Here is a 17,255-nt window from a genome sequence, read left to right as displayed (position 1 = left end):
CCTCTCCAACAGCCTCTCATACACAACTACCCCCCCACATCCTCTCCAACAGCCTCTCATACACAACTACCCCCACACCCTCATGTGGTCCGCCTCATGCCTTTTCTCAGGAGCGATTTCTCACATACACAGCGAGATGTGCTGTCAGCCACGATTGATATCTCGTTTTGACCTGAAGATGTTGTTCGAGCAGGCTTCGATGATCAAATTCTCTGCTGCGTCCGGTGTCCCTTTCCTAAAACCAGCCCTGGTTATGGGTGGCATTCACATTTGCTTTATTCCATTCAGAGGGAGGTCTGCAAACTAAATTAAGAATGTAACATGTTTCCAGGATTTTCTTTTGTAAATCCACACACAGCTTCACCAGCTGTAAATGAGTATTCCATTACACACAGCAGGATAATTCTGATGGGTGAAGGTGAGGACTATTGAAGGGCTTTTGCTCGAAACGTCGATTCTCCTGCTCCTCGGATGCTGCCTGACCAGCTGTACTTTTCCAGTGCCACATTCTCAGGGAAAGTTCTGTTATATCAGTCTTTAAATAGCACACACTCCTCTGTTTTTTTTCGTATATTCTCCATAACCTATTTTGTGATTTATATGCTGTTCGTAATCAAGGACATTAATGTGCCCACATCAGAATCCTATAGAACTCATTACACCCAACACAAATGTGAAAGAAATTCCCAAATACATCCACAGCTCACATCCTCAATACAATTTTCTTCGCAAGCTTTCTCGCAACAGACCAGGGGTTGGGGATAAGTGGATGATATCAGCAACACTGATGGAGTGCTACACTGTTGTAGATACTGGCTTTCAAAGAGATGTCAAGTTAAGGTCCCTGCTTCTCTCAGGTAAAAACAAAATTCCATAGCATCAGTCAAAAAGCAGTGGAGTTCTTCCTGAACGATCGACGATGTTTATTCAGCAATGCAGACCACAAAGGCGGATTCTCAGCAAGTCTACAGCACGGGAACTGGCTGCCATGTTTCCTACACTCCAAAAGTGAATGCACTTTGAAAATACGTTGTTAGCTATAAAGCGTTTTGAGAGAGTCGGAAGTTGTGAAGGTTGCAATATGAATGCAAGTCTTCCTTGTTCTTTCTGATCACTAAAGGATCTCCCAGGAATATTTCACTAATGAAGCTACCTCTGTTTGTTCAAGCATCTATGGTGCTCAGTAATTGACACCGCTACATCACAGCACCAGGTTCGATCCCAGCCTCGGGCGACTGGCTACATGGAATTTGCATGCTCTCCCTGTGTCTCCCTGTTTCCTCCGGGAGGTCCAGTTTCCTCTCACAGTCCAAAGATGCGCAAGTTAGGTGAATTGGTCATGGGAAGTTGCTCATAGTGTCCAGGGATGTGCAAGTTAGGTTGGTTAGCCACGGGAAATGCAGGGTTACAGGGACAGGGTGAGGGGGTGGGATCGATGGGACAAATGGCCTGCTTCCACATTGTAGGGATTCTACGAAAACATTTCTTTCTCCTCAGCCACCCTAAGATTTCCCAATGTCATCCATCTGAGTCAATCTGTGCAGGGAATCTTCTGGGAACTCAGTTACCTGATCATGTGACAACAAAAAAAATCACACTGCTATCCAACAAGTGTTCTTTTCTCATCACTAATCCTCGACCTCTATGTTCCAACTTATTTAGTTTTGATCTCTCTTTTCAACACCACTGAGGTAACACTTCTCCAAGTGTTTCTCTTGATCCTTATAAGCTTCAAATGTGCCATTCTTTCACTTTCCTGGAAGCAGGAGGAATCCCATTGTTTTGTCTTCCACTCATCCTTTCCCCCAGTATGACATGTTTCATCTTTGCCTTGCTCCTATAATGCAGATGGTTTCAAATTCCAAACTTGCATTACAGCAACCCTATTTAAATTCAAAAAATCACTTCTCCTCTTCAATTTGAGCAATGTAGTCGTTTAGGTAGGGCATGCCATTCAGAATAAATGTATCAGTTACCAATGTTTAATGTGTCCAAGAATACCATTATTACATGAGCATGAATGGGAATATCAGAGACGGTTTATAATTTCTGGTGGAGTCAAACTTTCCTCTTCTTGGGCAACAAACCACTTTTAGTCATTCCCAGAAGAGATGGTAGTTTGTCGCAATAAATGACAGATTATTCTTAGAGCACAACATTACAGAACTAATGCTATTTTCATTGCTAATGGTCACTTAGTAGCACCAAATGCAATGCCTACTTCATACTGTATTATTTATCAGACTATTGAAGTCTTCTGTCAAAAGAATAATAAATAATACAATGACTGGCTTACAGGAGAGGGGAGATCATTTGTAGAGAATTAACTGTGCAGCGCACCAGTCAATGGTGATTATTCACTAATGGTAGACCCTGCAATACTCTGAATCTTCCAATTCACTTTTCCAATTATATCCCACTCAAGAACAAAGTCAGCACCTTTTTTTTCGCTCCTGAGAAAAAAAAAGCTAAGTTGCAAAATCCCTCAAACCTGAGAACTATAACAGGAAATGTGCAATTTTAACAAAAATGCAATACTTAAAAATTGCTTTTGATTAACCACACTTAAAAGTGTAGGCTCATAAATAGATTAATCCCTGTATCTGCAGCATCCTACCCATCACTTAGAAATCTTGATGTAGAAGATACTATTCACTAAAGATAATCGTGTTAGGAGTCACCAATTTCTTGCAGCTAAAATTAAGGATCCAATTCAAAGGGTTAACTATTCTCTCTTTTAGACACCGGCTCACTTCCTCCAGTGATTTTTCCTCTTTTTATTCCAGATTTTAGATTTAATGCAGCCAAATAAAATCATGTTCCATCAAAGGTTGAGGCATTCAATCAGAATCTTTTTTATTGGATATATTTCTGCTCTTTATTTGAAATATATTAACGTAAAGAATGTTGTTGCTTTTGAACAGTCAAATACTTCCATTTGATATTCACCCACAAACCCCACTGCCAATATCAAGCTACGGCCCTTACGTTACACCATAGCCAGAGGCAGAATACTGCCACAACCCTGCACCTCTCGGTAATTAAAGACCGCGGATGCTGTAAATCAGAAAAAAATATATAAATTGCTGGAAAAGCACAGCAGGCCTGGCCGCATCTGTGGAGAGAATCTTGGGGCAGCATGGTGGCTCAGTGGTTAGCACTGCTGCCTCACAGCACCAGGGTCCCACGTTCGATCCCAGCTTCGGGTGTCTGTGTGGAGTTTGCACATTCTCCCCGTGTCTGCGTGGGTTTCCTCCGGGTGCTCCAGTTTCCTCCCACAGACCAAAGATGTGCAGGTCAGATGGATTGGCCATGCTAAATTGCCCATAGTGTTGGGTGCATTAGTCAGAGGGAAATGGATCTGGATGGGTTACTCTTCAGAGGGTCGGTGTGGACTGGTTGGGCCGAAGGGCCTGTCTCCACACTGTAGGAAATCTAAAACAAAGTGACCCTTTCTCAGAACTCTGTTATTATCAGTCTAGGTCAGAACCATTGTGCCTGGTTGTGTGCTCAGTTCACACCAATGACTTGTGCTCAAAATTTAGTCTGACATTGTAGTTCAGAACTGTGGAAGAGCTGCACTGTCAGAGGATTAAACTAAACCTCTGTCTTTCCTCCTGGCACTGGAAGAGATTCCATGGCATTATGATTAGATTCCCTACAGTATGGAGACAGGCCCTTCAGCCCAATAAGTCCACACCGACCCTCTGAAGAGTAACCCACTCAGACCCATGCCCCTACCCTATGTTTCCCTCTGACTAATGCACCTAACACTATGGGCAATTTAGCACGGCCAATTCACCCGGCCTGCACGTCTTTGGATTGTGGGAGGAAATCAGCGCAGACACGGGGAGAACGTGCGAACTCCACACAGACAGTCGCCCGGGGCTGGAATCGAACCCCAGTCCCTGGCGCTGTCAGGCATCAGTGCTAACTGCTGAGCTACTGTACCACCCCAATTGTGATGAAGGACAATGAAATTCTCTCCGGAATCTTAGCCAATATTTATTCCACAACCAACTTCCCTAAAACAGATTATCTGGTTGTTTTATTGTGGTTATTTGTGGTAACTTGCTTATGTACACCCTGACCATTTTCCTTTCTCATATTATGGGGAGGCGATCACCTCGTGGTATTAGATTCCCTACAGAATTGAAACGTGTCATTCGGTACGGTGGCTCAGTGGTTAGCACTGCTGTCTCACAGCTCCAGCGACCCAGGTTCGATTCCACCCTTGGGCGACTGTCTGTGTGGGTTTCCTCCCACAATCCAAAGATGTGCAAGTTAGGTGAATTGGCCGTGCTAAATTGCCCATAGTGTTCAGGGATGTGCAGGTTAGGTGCATTAGTCAGGGGAAATGTAAAGTAATAGGGGAGGGGAATAAGTCTGGGTGGGTTACTCTTCAGAGGGTCGGTGTGGACTTGTTGGGCCAAAGGACCTGTTTCCACACTGTAGGGATTCTATGAAGTCTACACTGATCCACCGAAGAGTAACCCACCCATACCCTATATTTACTGCTGACTATTGCACCTAACACTATGGGTAATTTGACATGGCCAATCCACCCTAACCCGCACATCTTTGGATGGTGGGAGGAAACCGGAGCACCCAGAAGAAACCCACGCAGACACGGGGAGAATGTGCAAACTCCACACAGACAGTATTATCACTCGACTACTAATCTGAGGAATAGAGTTTGAATCCTGCAACATCCGACAGTAGAATTTAATTTTAATTTTCAAAGAACAGAATTAAGAGTCTTATGATGACCACAAATCCGTTGCTAACCGTCAGGAAAAATAATCCATCTGGTTCACTAATGTCCTTTAGTGAAGGAAACTGCCAGCCTTAACTAAAAACTGAAAGAACTGTGGATGCTGTAAGACAGAAACAAAAACATAAATAGCTGGAAAAGCTCAGCAGGTCTGGCAGCATCGGTGGAGTGAAATCAGAGTTAACGTTTCAGGTCGATTGACCTTTCCTCAGAAGCTCAGCTGCTACCATCCTAACCTGGTCTGGCCTAGATGTCACTCCAGACGCACAGCAATGTGGCTTACTCTTAACCGCCCTCTGGGCAATTAGGGATGGGCATTAAACACTGGCCCAGCCAGTGACACCCACATCCCGTGAATGAATTTTTAAAAAATTGCAGCAGTCACTACAATTGATAGAAGTACTTCATTTTACTCTGGGACATTCTGAAGTTATGTAAAATAGTTTATGAATGCAAATCACTCTTCCTTTGCCGTTGCTTCAAGTTTAATGCAGGAGTTTCTGGGAATTGTACAATTGTCCACCTCAGCCATTCCCATGATTGCAAACTTTAAAAAAACTCATCCTCGGCAAGTGGGCACCAGTGTCAAGGCTGACACTTATTACACAATGCCCATCCAGAGCTGCCTTTGTGGGGTGAGGTGCCCTAATTTGCGGGTTCCAGGGTTTTGACCCAGCATTGCAGAAGGAACTTAGCATCAAAAGAAATGTAGAACTGTGTTGCAGAATGTGTTGTACGCCCAGGGCCCACTATGTGAGAACTCACACCGAGGTCTAAACCAACAGTCATGTTTAGAGTGAATCATAAAGGTGTTGTTTCATTTGACTATTCCTCCAGCTTCCTCAACTATACAACCTTTTCATAACCGAGTGGTATTCTGTGTAACATTCAGCTCGAGATGATCTTTGGTCAGCATTTAATAAAAAACATAATAATATACAACACTTAGCTTTACAATATTGCAGTAATTACCATCCAGTGCATCACAGCGATGATCAGAAGTGCACTCTATCACTCTAATAGCTCCATACCCAACATTGCTTTCCTGACTCTCCTTCCTGCAAATATTTTAGTGTTGGGTGACGCACTTACTTCCTGACACCCTCTCCCTTGCCCTCATGTTCTGTCCCCTTGTTAAGAACCTACACCTTCTGAACATGCGTCTATCAAAATAAACGTGTCCGATTTCACAAGAGGAACAATGTCATGCTGTACCCAAGTGCTGTTATATAATCAACCTCTGCACGTCACATTCCGTACCAGTGTCAAACACTCAGCTCAACCTATTTTTACAGCTCCCCCCCGCCCCACTCTGAGCAAACTGCCTTAACTGAAGTCATGACATAAAATGGCAAGTAGTTATTCTGCCTGTTAAAGCAGCAACTCGACAGAAAGGAATTGAGAATAAAGGTTTTCCACATTCACTCAGCAATGAACTCACTCTGCACTAAACACAACGAAAGGGGAAGATCATTTAATGGGTCTCAACACTCATCTTCAGACAGGCAAGGCCAGGTCAAGTAGATTTTAGATTTAGACAGTTAAAAATCAGACAACACCAGGTTATAGTCCAATAGTTTTATTTGGAAGCACTAGCTTTTGGAGCGCCGCTCCTTCATCAGGTCCACAACCACCTAATGAAGGAGCAGTGCTCCGAAAGCTAGTGCTTCCAAATAAACCTGTCGGACTATAACCTGGTGTTGTGTGATTTTTAACTTTGTCCATCCCCAGTCCAACACCGGTGTCTCCAAATCATGACTTAGATTCAGACTTTATTGTCACGTGTACTCAAGAAACAAAGTACAGGAATACAGTGAAAAGTTTTCAATGCCATCTGTATGGTGCCATCTTAGCTCCCAGTAGCTAGGTACAAAGACCGAAGAACCAGGTGGAAAGAAATAAGGGACGAAGTTAAAAGTTAAACATTACAGTCCATCTTCATATTAAGTTGAACAACAATGAAATCAACTTAAAAGTTGAACTTTAAAGTCCTTCTGAGAATTAAGTCAAAAAATAAAGAACGAAATCCAAAAGTTCAACCATTGCAGTCTTCCTTAAGGTTTACCGCTGACCACATTTCCTACAAGGGCTCAATCGCCTCCACTTTGGCACGCTTTCCCTGAACTTGCTCAATCTCCCCAGTTCTCATCGTCACTGCAGATGTCAACGGACCACCCATTTCCAAAAATCTCAATCAATCAAGCAACAGCCTTGAGTGACTCAGTCTGGAGGGCAAAAGTGTCTTGAGTGAAGGGACCAAGACTTTGTTTGACAGTGGTTTGTTCTGTCAATGCAACAATTGCCATGACAAGTCTGCTGCTCTTTCACCAATGTCCGTAACCAGTGAGGAGAAGTAACTTTCTTGCAAGTTGTTCCACGTAAAAACCTCCTACCTATAAATGTGTAGGGGTAGGACAGGGCAGCAATGGGTACTGCCAGTCCTTTGACGTATAGTCAGAGAGATGTATAGCACGGAAACAGACCGTTCGGTCCAAACAGTCCATGCCGACCAGATATCCCAGCCCAATCTAGTCCCACCTGCCAGCACCTGGCCCATATCCCACAAACCCTTCCTATTCATATACCCTCCAAATGCCTTTTTAAATGTTGCAATTGTACTAGCCTCCACCACTTCCTCCGGCAGCTCATTCCATTCATGTATGGACTATCCAAGAGAGTGCCAGCAGCCAACAGTGAGGACCAACTTCTCTCTTTCCTCTGGCAACATCTGGGTATCATAGCACCTATGACTGATGCCCAGATTTGCCAACTCAGTGGTCTTCGCCAACTCACAATCTCCACAGCGCATGACATGGCACATCTACCAACTGAGCCACGAGAGCGCCCCAAATCTTGAAATGAAAATTAAAGACAAACAAAGCTCTGAAAACAAAAACTAAAGCTGTAAGAAAATATTTGAGAATTACCTTTCATCTCCCTAACAGTGCCTAAATATAGGAGCTCCCAAATGAAAAATTCATGAGATACCAGCATCGATTCATCAAAGGGCAGGAAACTTACATGAAATAGGTAGACATCAAACAACCATAAGACACAAACCTAGTTTATTAGCATGTTCTAGGGAAAATTGTGCTGATTATTTATTATTTGAGGCAGCTGGTGGCAGTCAGCCAGCTTTTAAATCTTTCCAAAGCTCCGAAGGAGATGTCTGCACTGACCCGGTCGGTTTTTCCGAATGTTACAGGGAGAATCATTTGCATCTTCAACAGATTTTAACCAGAAAATTATGCACAAGTGAAGACAGCAATCAGTGTCCCACTGCACAGGCTCCAGTGAGGATAGGAGTTTCTGCTCTCTCCCACCCATGGCAGTCAAGGACACAAGTTCGCTTGTAAATTTTAACTTGGACTGTGTGCCAAGGAGGTCATTTTGACCCCTGGTGTGTCTGCTGCTGAAGCGGCTCTTCAGCATTCAGGTCTTTACTTGGGAAGCTGCACAGAGGTGAATAGCATTCATCGCTCAAATTTCATCAGCTCCCCCCTGTTCCTCTTAACGATCTGTTCACTTGTAGCATGTCGAGACCAAACACTCCTTTCTTATCTGCAGCTGAAGCCAATAGCTAAGCGTAAAGTCACAGTCCAATTCAATGTTACTGAAGATGAATGTCCAAGTGCCAAATACCATTATCACTTTGGTGCAGAAAAGAACATCTTTCCAGTTGTATGCAGTGGGACCACATGTAGTGGTGTAACTCATGTGGAGATCCAGTTGTGTGATTTGTGGAAAATACCAGATGCTAAAGAGTTGAAGTCATATCTGTCTTAATGGCATTGTACAGCTTTTATATTAATGCTGCTACTATCAAATGTACCAATCCACTAATTTAACATATGCATTGATCTACAATGAATGGTAGTGTACAAGTCGACCCCATTTTCTTGACCTTAAAAATAATACCTTGATATGTTGTCAGTACATAAATCAACCCAGACAAAACATGCTGTGCTCGCATTATAAGCCTCACAATTAAATGATTTACTTATTGGTATCTTTGGGAGCAATATGTTCCCAAGATGAATGAGGTGGATAGGGGTGATGATAGAGAGTTATAGAGGTGTACAGCACAGAGACAGACCCTTTGGTCCAACCAGATATCCTAAATTAGTCTAGTCCCATTTGCTAGCAATTGTCCCATATCCCTCGAAATCCTTCCTATTCATATACCCATCCAGATGCCTTTTAAATGTTGCAATTGTACCAGCCTCCACCACTTCCTCTGGCAGCTTACTCAATACACACATCACCCTCTGTGTGAAAAAGTTGCCCTTAGGTGCCTTTTATGTCTTTCCCCTCTCACCCTAAACCTATGCTTTCTAGTTCTGGGCTCCTCCACCCCAGGGAAAAGACCTTAAATATTTACCGTATCCATGGCACTCATGATTTTATAGACCTCTATAAGGTTATTCCTCAGCCTCTGATGCTCTAAGGAAAACAACCCCAGCCTATTCAGCATCCCCCTACAGCTGAAACCTTTCAACCCTGGCAACATTCTTGTAAATCTTTTATGAACCTTTTCAAATTTTGCAATATCTTTCCGATAGGAAGGAGACCAGAATTGCACGCAATGTTCCACAAGTGGCCTAACCACTATTCTGTACAGCCGCAACATGGCCTCCCAACTCCTATACTCAATGCTCTGACCAATAAAGGAAAGCATACCAAATGTTTTCACTATCCTATCTATCTGAGGCTCCACTTTCAAGGAACTATGAACCTGCACTCCAAGGTCTCTTTGTTCAGCAACACTCCCCAGGACCTTACCATTAAGTGTATAAGTCCTGCTCTGATTTGCTTTTCCAAAACGCAGCACCTCACATTTATCTAAATTAAACTCCAAATAAACCTGTTGGACTATAACCTGGGGTTGTGTGATTTCTGATTTTGTACACCCCAGTCCGATACCAGCATCTCCACATCACCTCAACTGTGTTATTGGAGAAGGTTAATCAATATTCTGAAGAGTGACAGGTCTTCTGGACTAAGGGATGTCCAGCAGCTCAATTCAACACCAGCTTGCCATGCCATTACAAAGGACAAGCTGTTGAAAATACTAACTTTGTCCACATGCATACACAATCATGCTCTCTCTGGGTCATCACACTGACCCTAAGATAATTGTGGGAACACCATCAGAAAGGATTACTTTGGTTCAAAGAGAGCAGCACTGCAACCTCTCAGCCATATACAATAAATCATAGAATCCCTACTGCATGGAAGCAGGCCATTCAGCCCACTGAGTCTACACTGACCCTCCAAGGAACATCCCACCATATCACTATAACATGCATTTCCCATGGCTAATGCACCTAGCCTGAAAATCCCAGGACACCATTGCCAATCCACCTAACTTGCACATCTTCAGACTGTGGGAGGAAACTGGAGCACACCCATGCAGACACAGGGAGAATGTGCAAAGACAGACAGTTGCCCGAGGCTGGAATCGAATCCAGGTCCCTGGCGCTGTGAGGGAGCAGTGCTAACCACTGTGCCACCCAGATAAATGCAGCCCGTAATCAGAGAATAAGGAAGAAAATTCCTCTTTCCCTCCCCCCGTCCAATGGATGATGAGGTGAACATCTCTCGCCCAGTTCCGAACCGCTGAGGTGACACGATAATGTTTCAATTTCTGATGCTTTTCCTGCTGCTAAAATACACAGAAAGCTTGATCAAATATTTCTCCTTCCAACAACGTGGAAGTCGTTACTCCTCTCTGGAAATGAAGCCTCACTATTCTCTGCATTGTCACAAAAGTTAACAACGGTAAAATTCCCACATTTACCTATTTTCTAAAGACCCAGGTTTTCAGAAAACATGGCCGAAAATGTGTTGCTGGAAAAGCGCAGCAGGTCAGGCAGCATCCAAGGAGCAGGAGAATCGACGTTTCGGGCATGAGCCCTTCTCGGCCGCTTTTCCAGCAACACATTTTCGGCCGCTTTTCCAGCAACACATTTTCAGCTGCTTTTCCAGCAACACATTTTCGGCCGTTTTTCCAGCAACACATTTTCGGCTCTGATCTCCAGCATCTGCAGTCCTCACTTTCTCCTCTTTTCAGAAAACATGGGCCAAGTTCTCAACTTAACAAAAGTTACGAGCAATTACAAGTAGTTAGGCTCCAGCCACAGGAAAACGATCATGGACAACTGGTATCCAATTCAACAAATTCAAACTCTAATCCCCTTATAAACTTCTCATTAGACGCACAGAGGAAGGACAAAAACGCACGAGTTACGGACAGAGAGAAAAACTGGGAAAGCAGTTCAGGGTCTGTCCTCACAGGATCCTTGGCTGATCAAAGTGCAGCCCCTCAATTGTCCTTCTCCTGATGCTTCCACTGGTTTACAAGAAGCATGGAATCACACTTGTGGAAAGGTCTCTGATTTATTGTTTCAAAATCACAGTTTATAGCATCTGCCGGATGAAAGTTAATGTGATTTTCTTCAGGCCTGAAGTGGCTTTAAGCAGGGAACAGAGAGATCTCCTGGCATGGTGGTGACTTGAATGCTCCCTCATTGTGCTGTTCCCAACTACTCATGAACCTGAGAATCGATCGCACTGTTGTTGGTAAATTGAAGGCCTTTGACATTGATAACTGGTTACTTATCCACAGACCAAAGTCATCCTGTTATAGGAAGGACATTATTCGATTGGAGAGGGTTCAGAAGAGATTTACATTGCTGGAAATGGAGTTATAAGGAAAGGCTGAGTAGGCTGGGTCTTTTTTCACTGGAGCGTTGAGGGGTGAGCTTATAAAATCATGAGGGGTATAGATAAAGTGAATGGGAAATGTATTTTCCATAGGATCAGGGATTTCATGGCTAGGTGACATACTTTTAAATTGAGAGGAGAAAGATTTTAAAAAAGACATGAGGGGCAATTTTTTTTAACACAGAGAGTGGGTGGTGGATGGAATGAATTTCCAGAGCAAGTTATGGATGCAGGTAGGGTTACAACGTTTAAAAGACATTTAGATAAGCACATGAAGAGGAAAGGTTTGGAGGGATATGGGCCAAGATGGGACTAGTTTAGTTCGGGATTATGGTCGGCATGGACTAGTTGGACCGAAGGGTCTGTTTCTGTGCTGCATGACTCTTTGACTGTAACCCCTCAAGTCCAGTTTGACTGCAAAGCATACTTTAACACATTCATAACAAGGGCCAGGTCACTTGTTTTCGAACCATGCAACAATTCTTGGTTTTAAAGCAATTCTTCCCTCATTTCGGAAACAAAACCACAAATTGCTGGATAATCTCAGCAGGTCTGGCACCATCTGTGGCGAGAAATCCGAGTTAATGTTTCTGTTTGAGTGACCCTTCCTCAGAATGTCTCTTATTTCAGCCCACCATTAAAATACCAAAAAAAAATCAAAGACATGGTTTTTACAAATTAAGTAAGAAACAGGAACTCCTATTCTGACAGCTGGCATGTGCGTGATTTTTAAAAAATGAAATCCTGCTTTGTCCTCTGCAAAATCAGACAGTGACCCAAAACTGAGCGAGTACCAATTCTAAACAAGAAGCAGTGTTTACCATGAGGAACACTGAGCTCACTTGCAGAGTCCACTTCGGTGTGCTTTCTTGAGATTGCACATCACGGGTCTGTCATGCAATCATCTGCTATTCAAGAATTTCAATGAGGAACAAAACTGCGTGCACTTCCTACATTTGAAACATGAAGAGTGCTGCACAAGCAAAAACCTCCTGTGAATAATGTGACAAGTGTTATTTTCCTTAACTCTACACTGTCACACAGTTTTAGATAAAAGGAAAATTGATGAGCACTTTTTTTTTTCCCAGGCTTTTCATGAGGGATGGATTTTACTGCAGCTGTATAAATTTCAAGTGCTGAGGGTGGCGCCACTACAATCATAGGAGAGACGGGTTGGGGGATCAGAGAGGGAATGAGAAAGAGAGAGGATGAAAGACTGCTTGGGCGAGAGAGGACGAAAAGGAGGTCGGGGACACAGAGGGATCAGAGGACAGAGGTTATTTGAATTTGAATTAGCTTTATTGTCTCAGGTATTCACATTAATACAGTGAAACGTTAGCGAGTTTTGCCAAGATTTGTAGCTCAGGTTGAGGTTCTGGATGTAGGTTTGCTCACTGAGCTGGAAGGTTCGTTTACAGACATTTTGTCATCATATTGGGCAACATCATCAGTGAGCTCCCAGACGTAGCTTCACCAGAGACCCTCACTGATGATGTTACCCAATATAGTGATGAAATGTCTGAAAGTGAACCTTCCAGTGAAAAGTTTACAAGTCACCATTTATGGCTCCATCTTAGGTATAAAGAACATAAAACATAGGAGCAGAAATTAGGCCATTCTGTTCCACCATTAAATCATGGCTGATAGGTTTCTCAACCCCATTCTCCCACTTTCTCCCCGTAACCCTTGATCCCCAAAGGTACAAATTCTCAAGTACAAATTGTTAGAATAAAACATAGAAAAACAAAGAAATCAAAAGCCCAGTATTACAGACCTTCAAAAATACAAAATCATGGTAATACATTAGAAAAATAAAGAAATAAAAAGTTCAGAATAACAGCCCTTCCTCAATAAAAAATATTAAAAATAAAAATTTAAGACTAAGTTCATCTTAGTCCATTTCATGGTCTGGGCTTGAGCACCTGAGCTGCCCCGCTTTTCCCGCCCCAACTCCTTGGAATCCAGGAATTAATGAAGACGGTGGTGTGACAAGAATTCCCACATCACCTATTTTTGGGAAGGTTTACTACGTTAATTGCAAATTTGGAGGTGGAGGTATTCCTGTGATCAAGGACACCCAAGGAGGGGGATACAGGGTGGAACCCCTGGCCCTCCCCCACTGCCCAAAGGCTGCCAGCCAATCAGTGACTGGAATCTGAGCACAGCTCAGCAGCACCACTGGGAAGGCAGTGGCAGTTACTGGAAGTGCACGGGTCCAAGGCCAGGGGTCTCAGGTCACAGGTCAGCGATGGTAGTATGGAGTTTTCAGGATTGGGCACAACCACGACACATACACACTCATGGTGAGGTCTGCTTTTCAGCTTTACTGAGGGATGAAGCTTCCACCCAGTGCTGGGTAAATATCTGCACAGGGTTGATAAGATGCAGCAGCCATCATTAGCTGCCCACTTGAGGGGGGATGTCAATTGGCGTTGGGGCAAAAAGAACTCTCGCGGCCTGGATTAATCGAGGCATAGGTGAGAAGGTGGCAAATTCCATATTCTCCACCTTGATTAAATGTGTGTCCCCCACTCTGCTGCCAAACACAACTTGGGGAAGACCTTTCAATTCTTAATTGTATGCAAGAGAAGAGTGAGGGAACATGAAAGAGTGTCTGAGGAGGGGGAGATTGAGAGGAAGTGTGAGGACAGTTTGCATGAGAGAAGCAAGTGAGAACGACAGTAAAGAATGAGGGGGAAAAGAGAGAGAAAGAGAGAGGGTAAAAGAATGAAGAGAAGAAGGTGAGAGGGAACAGATACTGAGAATGCTAAAGAAACTCAGCAGATCTAGCAGTAACTGTAGGGAGAGAAAGAAAGTTTCGAGTCTGTTATAACTGAAAAGTCATACCAGACTCAAAACATTAACTCTGTTCTTCTCTCCACAGAAATTGCGAGACTTATTGAGTTTCTTTAGCATTCTCTGCATTTATTTCAGATTGTCCTGCCTCTGCAGTATCTTCTATTTAATAAGGGAAGAAGAAAAGTGTATGAAGATACAGAAAGAGTGAATTAATTAGAGAAATCAAGAATGGAAATAAGCATAAACGCAAGAAGTAAAATAATCAAAGTTTGCAGAAGCTCAAATAAATTGCCAAAGGAACTTTGGGTGTTCTCTGTGTAAGGGATAGGGAATGAGGAAATGACAGAGAGCCTCATTCAGATGGTAATACCGTAAGTGAGATAGAATGAGACAGTTGGATACTGCGTGAGAGGCAGAACGAGAAGGAGGGAGAGTGACAATCAGTCATTGAAATGGAGATCCTTGCAGCACAGAGGGAAGCCAGTCAGGCTAAGTTAGCTCTTTGAACAAAGCGAAAGCGAGGACTGCAGCTGCTGGAGATCAGAGTCAAGATTAGAGTGGTGCTGGAAAAGCACAGCAGGTCAGGCAGCATTGGAAGAGCAGGAAAATCGATGTTTCGGGCAAAAGCCCCTCATCAGGAAGGGCTTCTCCTCTTCATTCTTTTATTCTCTCTCTCTCTCTCTCTTTTCCCCCTCATTCTTTACTGTTGTTCTCACTTGCCTCTCTCACGCAAACTGTCCTCTCACTCCCTCTCAATCTCCCTCTCCTCAGACACTCTTTGACGTTCCCTCACTCTTCTGTTGCATACAATTAAGAATTGAAAGGTCTTCCCCAAGTTGCATTCCTGATGAAGGGCTTTTGCCCGAAACATCGATTTTCCTGCTTCTCGGATGCTGCCTGACCTGCTGTGCTTTTCCAGCACCATTCTAATCTTGTCTTTGAACAAAGCAACTATCTTTCTCTTTTCTTTATTCTTTCATAGGAGGTTAACATTTGTGGCTTGTCCCCAATCGCACTGCAAGTGCGTGGCTTGCTCAGCCAATGCATTCATGAAAAACAACTAACTGAGCTGGTGTTTGAGGGACCAGAGTGGATTCTTGATGATGTACGGCATGGAGATTTACATAAGAATACTTGCGAATCTACTTCTATTAAATTTTGGAATGTGGTTGCTGCCCATCTCTAATTGCCCAGACAGCAGTTAGGTGTCACATGTAGGCCAAACCAGGCAAGGATGGCAGATTTCCTTCCCTAAAGGACACGGGTGAACCACATGGGTTTTTATGACAATTGAGAGTGATTACCATAAGGCTAGATTGTTATTCCAAATTTATAAAAGTTAAATTCATCTTTTGAGCCCACGTTCTCAAAACATTAGTCTGGGTCTCTGGATTACGAGTCGAGAGATGCCATGTGTCCAAGAACTAACTAAATATCACATAGCTTTTGTTGGCTTGATAGGAGGGTGCTCCACCTTACTTCCAACATGCAGTTCTGGAACTACTCAGAAATGCTTGAGGAAGTATGCCAAGTTTGTTTAGACCTTTCTGGTCCATTAGCAAGGGCATTATGCTAAACCTCTAAAGGGTCTGCTAGACCCCAGCTAGTGTAGTGTGTTGAATTCTGCACACCACACATTAAAAGGACAGGCCGCGACTTGGAGAAGTTGCAGAGGTGCTTTACCGGAGGAACAGGGGACTTCAGTCAGTGGCATAGATATTAAAAACTGGGACAGTTCTCCTCACAGCACAGAAAGGCAAGTCGAGATACAGAGGTTCAAAGGGATAGAGATTAAAGGGAAATAAATTGCTCCCACTGTCAGCTAGATCTGTAACTAGAGATTTAAGAGAATTGGCAATGGAGAGGAAATCAGTCAATGTCTGTTTGAACTTGAGTTCTGATCCGGAATACACTGCCCAATGAGAACAGATTTAATCGTGATTTTTCAAAAGAGAAATAGGTAGTAAGGGTTAAACAGGAAAAGTTTGCAGGATTATGGGGAGAGAGTAGGTGAATGGAACTAACTGGTAGCCATAGTGTCATAGCGATGTACAACACAGAAATAAACTCTTCAGTCCAAACTGTCCATGCTGACCAGATTTCCTAAATGAATCTATTCTATTGCCAGCACTTAAACCATATCCCTCTAAACCCTTCCTAAACATATACTGATCCAGATGCCTTTTAAATTCTGTAATTGTATCAGCCTCCACCACTTCCTCTGGCAGCTCACTCCATACATGCACCACTTTCTGTGTGAAAACATCGTCCCTTGGGTCCCTTTTATATCTTTCCTCTCTCACTTTAAACCTATGCCTTCTAGCTCCATTCCCCCACCCTGGGGAGAAAGACCTTGGCATTCCCCCCAACCATACCACCCCGCGATCTTTCCCTTTCAGATCTCTTTCAGCCAGAGTCCACAGGAGGAAATCCTGTAAATTCTGCAGCAAATGATTCACCTCCTGTCTCCCCAGAGCCGCTCCACTATCTACAAGGCACAAGTCAGGAGTGTGATGGAATACTCATTGGGATGGGTGAAGCTCTGACAACACTCATGAAGCCTGACACCATTCAATTCAAAGCATCTGCTTGCCTGGCTTCGCATCTAATGCCTTCAGCATTTAGTCCCTCCAACCCTACTCCATAAACAAGACACAGTGCAACAGCTCACTCAGAATCCTTATACAACACCTTCCAACCTGATACGTATGCAATACCTATAATTTACAAGATTAGATTACCTACAGTGTGGAAACAGACCCTTCAGCCCAACAAGTCCAAACTGACCCTCCAAAGAGTAACCCACCCAGACCCATTTTCCTCTGACTAACACGATGGGCAATTTAGCCTGGCCAATCTACCTGACCTGCACATCTTTGGATTGTGGGAGGAAACCGGAGCACCCGGAGGAAACCCACAGAGACATGGGGAGAATGTGCAAACTCTACACAGACAG

General features: G+C 43.5%; 1 protein-coding gene and 1 long non-coding RNA gene across 2 annotated transcripts in view; both read right to left on the bottom strand.

Moving 5' to 3' along the window:
• Positions 1-15,795, bottom strand: part of LOC122553051 — a 22,312-nt gene extending 6,517 nt beyond the window's left edge. The window contains exons 1-3 of the long non-coding RNA XR_006312602.1: positions 15,786-15,795; positions 2,746-2,752; positions 129-303 (exon numbers count right to left, since the gene is read on the bottom strand). This is a non-coding gene — a long non-coding RNA (uncharacterized LOC122553051). The remainder of the gene's footprint in view (positions 1-128; positions 304-2,745; positions 2,753-15,785) is intronic.
• slc24a3 (solute carrier family 24 member 3) overlaps positions 1-17,255 on the bottom strand; it is a 355,668-nt gene that overhangs the window by 194,628 nt on the left and 143,785 nt on the right. The gene's annotated exons all lie outside the window — the stretch shown is intronic.

The sequence above is a fragment of the Chiloscyllium plagiosum genome, chromosome 9 (assembly GCF_004010195.1).
Source record: "Chiloscyllium plagiosum isolate BGI_BamShark_2017 chromosome 9, ASM401019v2, whole genome shotgun sequence".
Taxonomy (NCBI): Eukaryota; Metazoa; Chordata; class Chondrichthyes; order Orectolobiformes; family Hemiscylliidae; genus Chiloscyllium; species Chiloscyllium plagiosum.
This window is presented reverse-complemented; position numbering and strand designations above follow the sequence as displayed.